This window comes from Acomys minous (genome assembly GCF_964271855.1).
Source record: "Acomys minous genome assembly, chromosome: 14".
Taxonomy (NCBI): Eukaryota; Metazoa; Chordata; class Mammalia; order Rodentia; family Muridae; genus Acomys; species Acomys minous.
The window spans coordinates 107,015,183-107,027,851 of record NC_140496.1 but is presented as its reverse complement, the minus strand read 5'-3'; the positions used below and the strand labels follow the sequence as shown (position 1 = coordinate 107,027,851).

General features: G+C 45.3%; 1 protein-coding gene across 4 annotated transcripts in view; it reads left to right on the top strand.

Annotated features, from left to right (window-relative positions):
• The window catches only part of ST6GALNAC3 (ST6 N-acetylgalactosaminide alpha-2,6-sialyltransferase 3), a 498,355-nt gene that overhangs the window by 451,495 nt on the left and 34,191 nt on the right, over nucleotides 1-12,669 (top strand). The window lies entirely within an intron of this gene.

Below are 12,669 nucleotides of genomic sequence, written 5' to 3'. Positions count from 1 at the left end.
ACCAGGAATGAATACATCTCTTCTGTAGGAGAAATGGGATAGGATTTTAAGAAGGCTGAGTGATAACGCAACAGTAAATTCTTCAATACCCAGCTGTCAGATATGTTTCTTTAAATTGCAAATATCAGATTACTTCTTTAATTATTTCAGACTTGCACTGGGAATTGCACCACGATTGTATGTTAGGAAAAGGCAAGCCTTAGGTTTGCTATTGTTCAACTCCAGAGATTCCCACAGATCTTCATAGGGGATACTTTAACTATAACATTAATACTTATTTCCAATCAGAGGAGAGAGATCAAAACAGACAAACCCTCTGTAGACCCACTCATATTTTAAAGCCCATGTTTAAAATTAATAATTTTGTAGGCACTCAACAGTGAATAATAATGTTGAACATGTTTATTTAAAGTTCCAAACTAGCTGTAGATTAATTCTCTGTGATCCAGGAAGCCTGCAGGCAGAAGTGCAGTACCTGCCCCGGGGTTTCATCCGTGCCTGGAAGTTGGGTGTGTCACAGAGCAACTGTACAAGGTTTTGGTTTTTTTTCTGCAACACACACACACACACACACACACACACACACACACACACACACACACACACACACACACCAGGGCTTACCATAGATAGGAAATATGAAGGTTAAGCATTGGTTGCATGTTTCCTGTGTAACAGACACAGACCCACCCTGATGCACGAATGGCTGGGAAGGGAAAACAGAATCATACAATTGTATGAGTCAGAATAATTGTAGGTGAATAGTGGCCATTAGAGGAAGATGCTTGATGCTAATGGAGCACATTACAGGGGACATAATTTAATCTGCTGTCTTACTGCACTTTCTGTGGCCATGATAAGCACTAGGACTAAAAGCAGGAGTAGTTCATTTCCTCTTGCATCTCACCATCCATCATGAGGAGAAGTCAGAGTAGGAACCAGGAGGCAGGAACAGAAGCAGAGACTGTGAAGGAGCACTGTTTACGGGCTTGCTCTCCCTCCCTTGCTCAGGTGGCTTTTTAAAAAGTAAAACTGGTGTGTGTGTGTGTGTGTGTGTGTGTAAGCACATGCATGAGTGTTAGTCAGTGACCTCTGGAAGGCCATCATCCTGAGGCACCATAAATAATATCCCTTCTCATTTTCCAGTTATATTTATTTTCATCTTTCAGAAAAGTCAATTTTATGGAGCAGATTTATTCTGAACATACATGATAGCACTTATGGGGCACACACCTACTGCATGCCAGGCAAGCCCCGATTGCCATAGCACAGAGGACAGTGACGCGCTGTCTTTAAACTCTTCAGCCCTCAGATTATAGCGTGTTCTATCAGAGCTGTATACATGCTATCAACTAATTCTTGTTTCATGGAAAACAACCCGGTGACCTCTCACTGAGAGGATCAGTGAAAACTGTGTAGGTGGAGTGATATGTACAGAATTATATAGGCAGCTAGGAGGAGCACCTGTACGCCTGTACAGGGGATGTGTGTCTCTGTGGATCTACAGAAGCCTCATCAAAATATCTAGAGAGCAAACCTCTCTTTTGTTATAAAAGTCTCACAAAAGAGTGTTTTACGTTCTCCCAAATGGGTGCAAGAGAGCACATATGCATGAGTTCCTTTTCTCATCTCTCACATTAAATACATGGCAAAAATCAATTTAAGTGAGGAGAGGCTGCCTGGACTCATAGTTGGGTATGCTCTCCAACATGCTGGGGACAGTGGTGGCAAACAGCTACACGGTGGTGGCTTGGTTCTTGGCAGCTCCTTGCTGACATCTCTATGGATAGAGAGAGATGCATGATAGACGATGGGTGGGTGGGTGGGTGGATGGACGGACGGACGGACGGATGGATGGATGGATGGATGGATAGATGGATGGATGGATAGATGGATGGATGGACGGACGGACGGACAGACGGACGGATGGATAGATGGATGGATGGATGGATGGACGGACAGACGGATGGATGGATGGATGGATGGATGGATGGACGGACGGACGGACGGACGGACAGACGAATGGATGGATAGATGGATGGATGGATGGATGGATGGGTACATATATTAGTTAGGTAGATAGACAGACACAGTAACTGAGATAGAGACAGAGACAGAGGCAGATTGGGGCGTGAGGTAGGGCCAAGTTATAACCCTCAAGGCTCAGCCCACAACCCCAGCAACCATTGTCCTTGAGTAAGGAACCACCTCCTAAAGGTTTTGCAGCCTCCCAAAATGGCAGCCTCCCGAGACTGCAGAAGGTGATTGAGGTATCTGAAACCAGGAGTGACATCATCAGCTCTTTGTTATTGAAAACTCCCTGTGGCAGCAGCTCAGGAGATTCCTAAGTGGAGGGAGTGTCTGGAAGGGATGAGAGTTGTCCAGGATAGAGACATCAGGGCTCTCCATGAAGAAGGTGGGAGGAGAAAGATTGAGAAAGATGACTTTCAGTAAAGTCTAACAATCACAGGTGGCTTTATGCAGACCCACTAGGGCTGGTGAGGAAAGGGTTCTGGACTCAAGGGTTGATGAGGCCACTGAGAGATGGTGACACAGAGAACTGAAAAGGTTGAGAAAACAGGCAGAACTCTCTTGTCACACGTGATGGGTGACACACGTGCCGGATACACACGGCATCCATCCGCATGGGGAGAGCTCTGGGCCCCTTGCACACATTTGCTCAGTGCTGTCCTGGTTATGTCCCCTAGTGCTGTGACCAAATACTAGATACGTTTGTTTGGGCTCATCATGGCAGCAGGTTTGGGGAGCAGCTGAGCTCCTCTTAGTTCACTTTCTCCTTTTTAGTCAGTCTGAGTCCCTATGCAATGGATGATAACACCCATATTCAGAGTGGAACTTTTCCCCTCAGGTAATTTTTTCCAAAAACACCTTCACGGACACACCCACAGGTGTGAAATCCAGTAACACTGACAGCAAAGATGAGCCATCACACACAGAGACAGCATGCCACCTCCACTCTGCTGTGTCCCAAGATCCTGCTCTCTGCTCTCTGGCTTGGACCTTGAAAACAGGTTCTGCATAGACCCGACCAGCCATTCTCACTGGACAAATGAGATTTTGTGTGCTTCTGTGACAAGGCCATTGGGAGCTGGGGCAGGGTGACCTGCACCTTCTAACATGGGTTGTCAGGGACAGAAGTATCTTACAAAGAAACAAGAAGCACATGGTGGCAGCAATCTGTTTTTAACAAGACAGTTCTGCACACAGAAACAGAATTTTTGTTCAGTCTTTCTCCGTTTCTTAAAAGTATATCCACTCACAGTTGCGAAGAATTAAAACTGTCAATGTGATTTCTCCTAAATAATTCCCCAGGAAAACACTTAAGCCCTCCATTCATTATCTAAATGTAACTTGAGGACAGGGACAGAAGAGTTATTTCACAAAGAAATAATCAAGGAATCATTTATCAGTCTCCCTGCCCTTTGTCTAACAAACCATAATAAGTGTTGTCATGCCAAGCAGAGTGGAGAATTGGAGGAAGCCTGGGCAGTTTCTTAGACCTAAGTGTGATGTTCTCTAGAATGCTGGCGGTTGCACTGTCAGTTTTTAATTTTGTATTCTCAGTAGACACGGTGCTTTGTTCTGTGTCTCCTGGGATGGTTGGGTAGACGGAAACTCAGCATCCCAGATTCTGCTTCCTCAGGAATGGCATGAAGATCGAGGCCCTTGCATAAGACTTCTGGTCTCACCAGAGATGTGGAAAAGTTTTTCCACTTTACTACAATTAGCTCTTTTTAATGAGATTGCCTGTGCCAGATGGCAGTGGAAACTTGGGAGCTCCAAAGCCAATGGTGATAGTGCAGTGTTAAGCTGCCGTGTTAACAGTAAGAGGGTGTGGTTCAAGGCCAGATGCAGCCCCAGAGGCTGTTTTGTGTTCCCTCTGCTCTGAGCTAGGTAAGGTGGGCTTCAGAGGTGATCCAGCAGCAAGTCCTTTAGGGAGGAGGGGAAACCCTTCCTTTCCCAGAATAAATGAGTCTCAGTGGGTCATGATAGAGGAATGGAGTGAGAGTGTGAGAGAGTGACTTTTGTGAATCAGGAATGTTATAATCCTTGGGCAGTAGAAGGGGTTTCAAGAGTGAATGTGTTTGATTCATTGGGGCTACATGTGCCAAGGATACTTCATTTACATCTGGTAGCACAGTCCTATCATACGAAGGGGAACACAGTGCTTAGTTATCCTATGGGCAACAGGCAGAGGGTGGTGGGGTGGTAGGAGGTCCAAGGTTAGAGGTATGGGAAAAGGTCACTGGTTAAAAGCCAAAGTCCCAAGACATCTCCTTCGCAGGGAGTGTATTTCCAGGAATCCCAGGTGCATACTAAATGGGTTTCTAATCAAGAAAGGGTCAGACCTGTAATCTCCCTGAGGGCTGGTGACACTCCTCAGAGGATCTGTGTTTCCCCAGACCAGGAGGAGAGGAGGGAACCCAGCCGAGGAAGGGAGTCCATCATTTTAGCACCAAGCTCAGAGTCCTGTAATGCCAGAGTTTGACCTAAACAGAGGGTTACTAGTGCCTACCTGGAAACCCAAGGGCCCAGGTGGGGAGCGAAGTCTTGGCCTGGTGAGCACGTAGACATACATAGTCCCCCTGTGACTCTGGGGTCTGTTGATGCTACATAATTTTGTAATTAGAACTTGAAAGACTCAAAGGATGTTTATCAAACAGCACTATTTGCATTTTATGTTTTTTTATTCACTTAATCATCTGTTTATCTTGTAGAGAGGAGGGTGGCACAATGCATTAAAAGAGGAGGCCGGAGGACCAGGTGTAGGAAGAGTCAGTTCTGTCCTTCCACAATGCTGGTCTTTAGAAGCAAACTGGGTCCTCAGGCTTGGTGGCCAGCACCTCAACCCTCCGGAGTATTGAGCATCTGTCCGAGCAGCTTTCATGTTTCTTTCTTTAGCAAAGGTTTCACCCGTGTCCACAGTTTAAGGAACGCCACGCAGACGCTTGCTCTGAGACTGTTTGCCTCCTTCCTCTGAATCCATTTTCCTCCCAATGAGTCAGCTGTGGAGTCCTTAGTGGCCATGATGCTTGCTGGGAAATCAGAGCTGGACTGTGCACATGGTAGCCTGGTGGTAAGCTTCAGTGGGTGAAGGGCAGTAAGCATGCCCCTGTGGGTGACAACGACCAATGGCAAAGGACGTGGGGGTGGAAGTGGGGGGCTTACTTGGTGGGGGGCGGCTCTGAGAACTGTCTAGGCTCACACAGAGCCCAGGAACAGCTGCCTGAGCCAGGCCCCAGGTGCGGATTCCCCACAACCCTTCCCCCCTCCTGTGCTTCAGCCCCCAAGAAGCTCGGCTTTGAAGGTGGCTCTCCACACATGGGCTGACAGAAAACTACAGTGGCTGCTGCCATCCTGTCACATGGCCACATGGTTTTGGTTGCCACACTTTCGGGGTGAGGGTGGAGGCCTCATACTCTTCCCTGAGAAGTACAGAGGATGAAAAGAAAAATCTAACATGAAAATGAAGCTATTTCTATACATGTGGAAGTTTTGGGGTTTTTTGTTTTTGTTTTTTAATTAAAGGTTGATAGTCACGTTGGACAGTCACAGGTGTGACATCCGGTGAGATGTGGTCACTTTAGGCAACATCCCACCCAACTAGGCCTCAACACCTTTCTTTTTTAAATTATTTTTATTTTTTAATAATTTATTCATATTACATCCCGATTGTGACCCCTGCCCTCATCTCCTCCTGGTCCCGCCTTCCCTTCCTCTTTCCCATCTCCCTCTCCTGGTCCTCTGAGAGGAGGCTAAGTTAAAAGTCCTAATGCCTTTGAAGGACAGAGACCTTGGGTGCTTGCTTCATCACCCCAGGCTTTCAGAGCATCTGTTACTGATGACAGCTCAGTCGGAAATGCTTACTTGCCTACTTCTTATTCTGTGAGACTGTGAATTCCGGATGTAAATGTGATTATGATATCTTTATTTCTTTGTGTGTCCAGGTGCATGTGTGCACATATATGCTCACTCATTTAGGAAAATGTTTCTAGTAGGTGCTAAGGAGGCTCACCCCAGGGGTCCTGGTCGCCCTGACGAGAGGAGTCTCCTTCTCATTGTTATTAGCAACAAAGACTGAGAACACTAAATTGTAAAGTGTCCAGCTTATCTTTTCAGTTCAGATGAGCACATGCAATCTGGGCTGTGTGTTTTATCAGGAGCATGGCAGACTTCTGGAATGATCTGTAAGCACCTCTGTTTGGGTTTTTGTTTCCCCTTTGCTGCCCAAGCAGAGCTAATTTCTCCCTCTGTAATAACTTGTTCAAGCCTCCTTGGTTTCATTTATGTGGAATTACTCTTTCTTCAGTTCTGTCTGCCCACTCAGGCAGTCTTTTCTGAGGTAGGGACTGTGTGTCATGAGAGTCTCTGCCTTGGAGACAAGGCAGACACTGAGGACTGGTTCTGTCGGTGTCCTGGGCTAGAAAGGCAGACAAAGCACTGAAAAGAAGGGTGTGAAGTATAGTTTAGTATTTACTGCAAAATTTTTTCTTAGACGCTCACGTGTCAGACTAAACCGTATAGACAAACCTTTGCTCTCGTATATTATCACTGGTAGTTGTCAGAAATATGGCAGTTTTCCATTTTTTTTATTGAATAATTTAGATCAGTAAACTACATCTGGAAATAAAGCAACATACAGAGACGGAGGCTGATGGAGTGAACAACAGTCTCAGCGAGCCGTTAAAATCTCTTCAGCTTGGGAGCATACCCACTGGGAGGCTCTCAAGACATTCCTTAGGCCTCTTGCTATGGGTGGAAGGTGTTTAGTTAGCTGGGTTTGTTCTCGCTCCACAGACAGGCCTAGATGAACTTTTTGCATTTCCTGCAGACCCATGTATTTTGAACGACCGTGTTTGTCCTCTAAGGCCTTGAGAATTCAAAGATGGTCTTAACAACTGTTTTCCCCTCCAACTTCTGACGTGAGTTAAGAGGTTTGCTGGCCTCACTGGTTTCTGGGGCCAAAAATAAAAAGTAAGGAACTCCATGGTGTAGTCTGAGTCAAGCATCCTAAAGTGAGGGGCTCTGGGCAGGTTTCCTCTCGTGGCTGATGAAGAAGCTCGCCAGGAACTACTGCCCAGAGCCATGGGAGCGAGAACACCAGCAAAGTCACAGAGACCTGGACCGAGCGGTCACTGTGGAGCACCTTATATGTTTATACAGTAAATACCTTCTTCCCTCGCCATCCACTGCGCTGGGCTTGGAGGCAGTGATGAGATTCTTTCCCTCTCTAGTGGAGTCAGAGAATCTCCTCAGAAGAAGCCAGTCGAAGCCACAGTGCCCTCATGTCTATCCTCCTCCAAGTCTATAAAGTCCCGTTCCCCCAGGGTCACTACAGGAAGGGCTGGGACACTGGAAGACAATTGGGTCACAGGAAAGAACTCATGTGAGTAGAGTGTCCTCATAATGGAGGCTCAAGGGGAAACCCCAACACTTCCGGCCACCGAGATCACATTCAAGAGGAAGAGCGCCATTACAGGGCAGCGAACCTCATCCTGTGAGAAATAAGCTGGGTGTGGTAGACACGCCTGTAATCCCAGCCCAGGGAAGTAGAGGCAGGAGAATCTGGAGCTCAAGGTCAGCCTTAGCAACATAGTGAGCTGAAGACCAGTCAGAGCTACAGGAAAACTGTCTCAGAAAGCGAACAAACAAATGAGCCAGATCAGTGAGAAACAGCTTCTGTTAATTATAACCCACTCAGGCTGACGTATTTTGTTAGAGGAGCCTAAATACACTAAGGTAGCACACACACACTCACATAAACACACACATACATACACACATACGCCCTTTCACCTCATTTTTTCCCAAAGCATGCACTGATAACCAGTTTTTCTAAACCATATGGTTTGTTCCCGGGGGAGAATGGTGTGCTGTCTCCCACCCTCTTCTGTCTGCTTTTATCTCTGCACAGGACACTGGGACTCTTAGGGCATCCGGAGTGACACCCACCCCTCCCACACGCAGGACCTCTCACTCTCTGCATTTAGAGTTCTACACGCAGATCAATGTGTCTGCTCCTGCCTGACTTCCCAGGCAAGCTGCTCCGTCCTCTCTACCATTTCCTTAGAGCTTTTCTTAGCCTGTGAGTCATCTAATGATCGCCAGAAGATAAAAATAAATGCCAAGAAGCATATGCTATTTTGTAGGTACTGTTCTAAGAGCTCTAGATAAATTAATTCCATTTGTCTTCGCGGTCGCTTTTATGCCCCCGTGTCGCTCTTACTGCTGTGGTATCTACTTACAGCTAAAGAAAGTGAGGTACAGAGAGGTGCTTGCCACGCCAGTACTACAGGCTGTCACTGGAGCCCAGGTTCACCCACTCTGACCCAAGCAGGATAGCTGTCAAAGGAATCAGATCAGCAGGGATTTTTGAAATGTGACATTAGCCCTGTTAAAGGGGACCAGGGAACAGACTGAGCCTCTGAATGAGTGATGGATGCTGGTGGTCTCTAGGACACGTCAGCCTTTAGTCTCCAACTTATAGCTGTTGTATATGAGGCGTGACTGTCCTGCAGGACTCAGGAAGGCAGCCCCCATGCTGTACCTACCCAGGCAGGTTAGCGAGAGAACCTGGGCATGGGCGGGCAGTCCCTTTGCAGGAAGTGTTGTGAAAATGACTTGAACATTTAACTCCAAACAGAGTAAACCGTGGAGATTTGCTCTCTGCTCTGCACTGCGTGTAGTCTGAGCAGCTTACATGAACCAGGAAGGCTCAGGCGGACATGGGGGATTCAGTGCTGAGCACAGCGCCCTGAGATGTGAGACGGATAACTAGACAGGGCCACCTGGGTTGGTGGCATATGATCGTGATAATGATTCCTCCTTTGTAAGCCCCAAGATCACATATGCAGCTCTGGAATGAGGGAGTGGGACACCCCGAGTTGTCAGGAAATGCCCTAAACCAAAAGCAATTGCGCTTGGGTCATTTAGATGAGGTGAAATTCACAATACAAACAATGAAGCACATGGTTTAGGTAGATGCCTTCCTGTGCCAGGATTCAGACACACTGTTTCATTAACCTTGACTAGTGAGGAGTGCTTGAAAAACATGGGGAAATGGCTGCTCTCCTACCAATGATGGCTCTCCACCCCGCAGCATTGGAGGAAGCAGGATGGGCATGGGTTTGCGGCATCAGTTCTCCCCCTGGTGATTTGGGCATGGAGTGTGGCAGGAGGACAGAGGTCTCTGTTTTGAAGAAATGTGTACTGGGTGCTTTTCTTGTTGCTGTGACCACACACTTGGGAGGGGAGGTACAGGGCGGGAACATCCCATCCATCACAGTGGGGGAGGCATGACGGCAGGTGCTCCATACAGGTAGGGGGTTGCAGCTGCTCTTTGCTCACCTCTAGGTGATTGAGCAAGGGGAGAAATGGAAATTCTGGATTTTTCTCTCCATTTGGTTTATCTTCCTCTCCCCCTTCTCCTCCTTTCTCCGGGGCATTTAGTACATGGGAACTCTACCATGGCGCTGAGCCCTCTGCCCTTCGAGACTTCTCTATACATAGACTAGTCCCATGCACACCATCTGATCAGGAAGCCGGACTCCTGAAAACACGGTGAGATCGGGCATTACATTTTAGCATATCAGCCTTTCCAGGACACAAGCGTTATGTTTAAGGCTGCTACCAAATGTGTTCTCAATCAAGATGGCAGCTTCTTCACAAGGAGCAGACTTCTTGGGGGGGGTGCACCCCCACGAGTGCACCCACGGCTTCTGGAACGCCGAGCTGTGCCCAGCACAAAGGAAGGACTGCAGCCCAAGGGCACACAGAAATGTTCTGCGAAGTGTTGCTCACGAGTTCAGCATGGAAACTGACAGTAAGGTCTTGGGAAAGAAATATGAATTTTAATCCTATTGCAATCTTCCTGGATCAAAAACCTGGCTTTGTAGCTCTTCTAGTGTGTTCAATGACGGCAGAAAGCAGCTCTTGGTATCAAAACTTCACTAATCCATCGGCTGATTGAGGCTGTACTCAGGTTCAGCTTCACTTTATAGATGAGCACAATTTCCCCGCTCGTCCCTGCCATCACCGCTTTACAAATGAAAAACTAAGTACCGAACCTCTGTAGACCCACTTACATGGGCACCTGAGGAGGAGATTTCTCCAACAATGCCAGTACCTGCCATGTGCCTCTTCTGCACTCAGATAAACATTAATGTCTGGCAAAAAAAAAATGTGAGCTGTAGGCATAACTATTTGTTCCCCTGCATTTCTGTTTCTCATAGGAAGAAAAACAAGGTGATAGAAGTGAAATATTTACTTTCATAAGTAATCGAGCTTAGTCTGCTCCCTTGCCCCAACCCTCTTCCCAGGGCTGTGGGTTCATTACAGTTTTCCCTTGTGGATATTTTATGGGTGTTTATTTCCATGTATTTGGCAGAAGAAACACTATTAATACTTGTCATTTGCTTTTCATTAGCTGTTCACATTAAAATAAATTCTTTTGTAATTCTCTTCTGCATGCAAAGATTGAAAGGTTTATGTAAGATTTCCTGAAATTTTTAAGCTTTGGTGTTTCTGCCAATTGTAAAGGAATTATTCTCAACATTTCATGTTGAAAGGAGCTAAGTGTTCTGTGAAAAAATAAAACACACTCTCATCCTAAAAGTATTACCTGAAAGATCCAAGCAATTATAATAAAATAGGTTGCATGATTATTTTATTACTCCATCATATCTCACCATTTCAGGTATTGCATGTCAATGAGACTATTATTGTTAACACAGTTTTCAGAACTTACAATTTTATATCCTGTATATTGTTTATTTTCTGATACTGGTTAACTGACCTAGTGATAGGAGAAATAACATGGCATTAAAATGTATTCTGGAACAAATGTTAAGGTGTATGTGATAGACTCAATGTCTACTTTCAAAATTCTTATTATGAACTGCACCACACATCCCATGTGATGGTATGAGGGTGGCAGGCCTTTGGGATGGAGTTAGGATTACATTGACTTCAATGGAGGACCCTCATGAGTGAGATTAATGTCTTTAGAATGAAGAAAAAGCTTGCTTTCTTTATTTACTTCCCAGTGTGCAAGGAAAATGTCAGCAGTATGCACACTAAAGAAAGCCCTTACCAAAACACAGAGATCAGGCACACAGACTTCTAGTCATAGGTCTGTGAGAGAAAAAAAATAGCTGTTGTTCATAAGACAAGTTGTTACAGTAACCCGGAGGTCAGACTGAGAGAAAACAGTCTAGAAATAAGATCACCTACCTCTGTCTCCAATGACGTCATTCGCCAGCCTCACCCCATGTGCATTCCAGCCAGCTCTGAGTTTCGCTTCTTGCCAGAAACAGGAGGTGTAAGAACTGATAGCAATGTATACAAATGACAAATGGGCCAAGAATGGCATTAGGGAAACTGCACCCTGCACAATGGCCACAAAAAAACATAAAGTATCTTGGAGTAACTCTAACCAAGCAAGTGAAAGACTTGTGTGAAAAACAAAATTTCAAGTCTCGAAAGAAAGAAATTGAAGACTATATCAGAAGATGGAAAGATCTCACATGCTCGTAGATCGGGAGAATCAACGTAGTAAATATAGCCATCTTACCAAAAGCAATTTACAGATTCAGTGCAATCCCTATCAAAATACCTACACAATTTCTTACAGACCCTGAAAGATAAATTTTCAGCTTCATATGGAAAAACACAAACCCAGGATAGCTAAAAACAATCCTGCACAATAAAAGATCTTCCAGAGGAATCTCCATCCCGGATCTCAAGCTGTACTATAGAGCAACAGTAATTAAAACAGCATGGTACTGGCATAGAAACAGGCTGGTTGATCAATGAAATCAAATTGAAGATCCAGTAAGAAATGCACACACCTATGGACACTTGATTTTAGACAAAGAAGCCAAAACCACACAGATGGTTAAAGATACCATCTTTAACAAATGTTGCTGATCTAACTGGATGTCTACATGTAGAAAAATGCAAATAGATCCATATTATCACAGTGCACAAAACTAAAGTCCAAGTGGATTAACGACCTCAATATAAAACAAGACACACTAAATCTATTAGAAGGAAAAATAAGAGAAGAGCCTTGAACTCTTTGGCACAGGAGACAACTTCCTGAACAGAACACCAATAGTTCAGGCTCTAAGTTCACAATTAATAAATGGGACCTCATGAAACTAAAAAGAACATTGTCAACAGAACAAAGCGACACCCTACAGACTGGGAAAAGATCTTCACCAACCTTTCATCTGACAGAGGGCTAATATCCAAAATATATAAAGAACTCAAGAAATTAAACACCACCAAACCAAATAAACCAATCCAAAAGTGGGTTGCAGGGCTAAATAGAGAATTCTTAACAGAGGAATATCAAAATGGCTGAGAAACACTTAAAGAAATTCTCAGCGCTCTTAGTCATCAGAGAAATGCAAATCAAAACGACTCTGAGATTCCATCTTACACACATCAGAATGGCTAAGATCAAAAACTCAAGTGACAGCACATGCTGGCGAAAATGTGGGGAAAGAGGAACACTCCTCCATTGCTGGTGGGAGTGCAAACTTGTACAACCACTTTGGAAATCAATCTGGCGTCTTCTCAGAAAACTGGGGATAGTGCTACTGCAAAACCCAGTTATACCACTCCTCGGTATATACCAGAAAG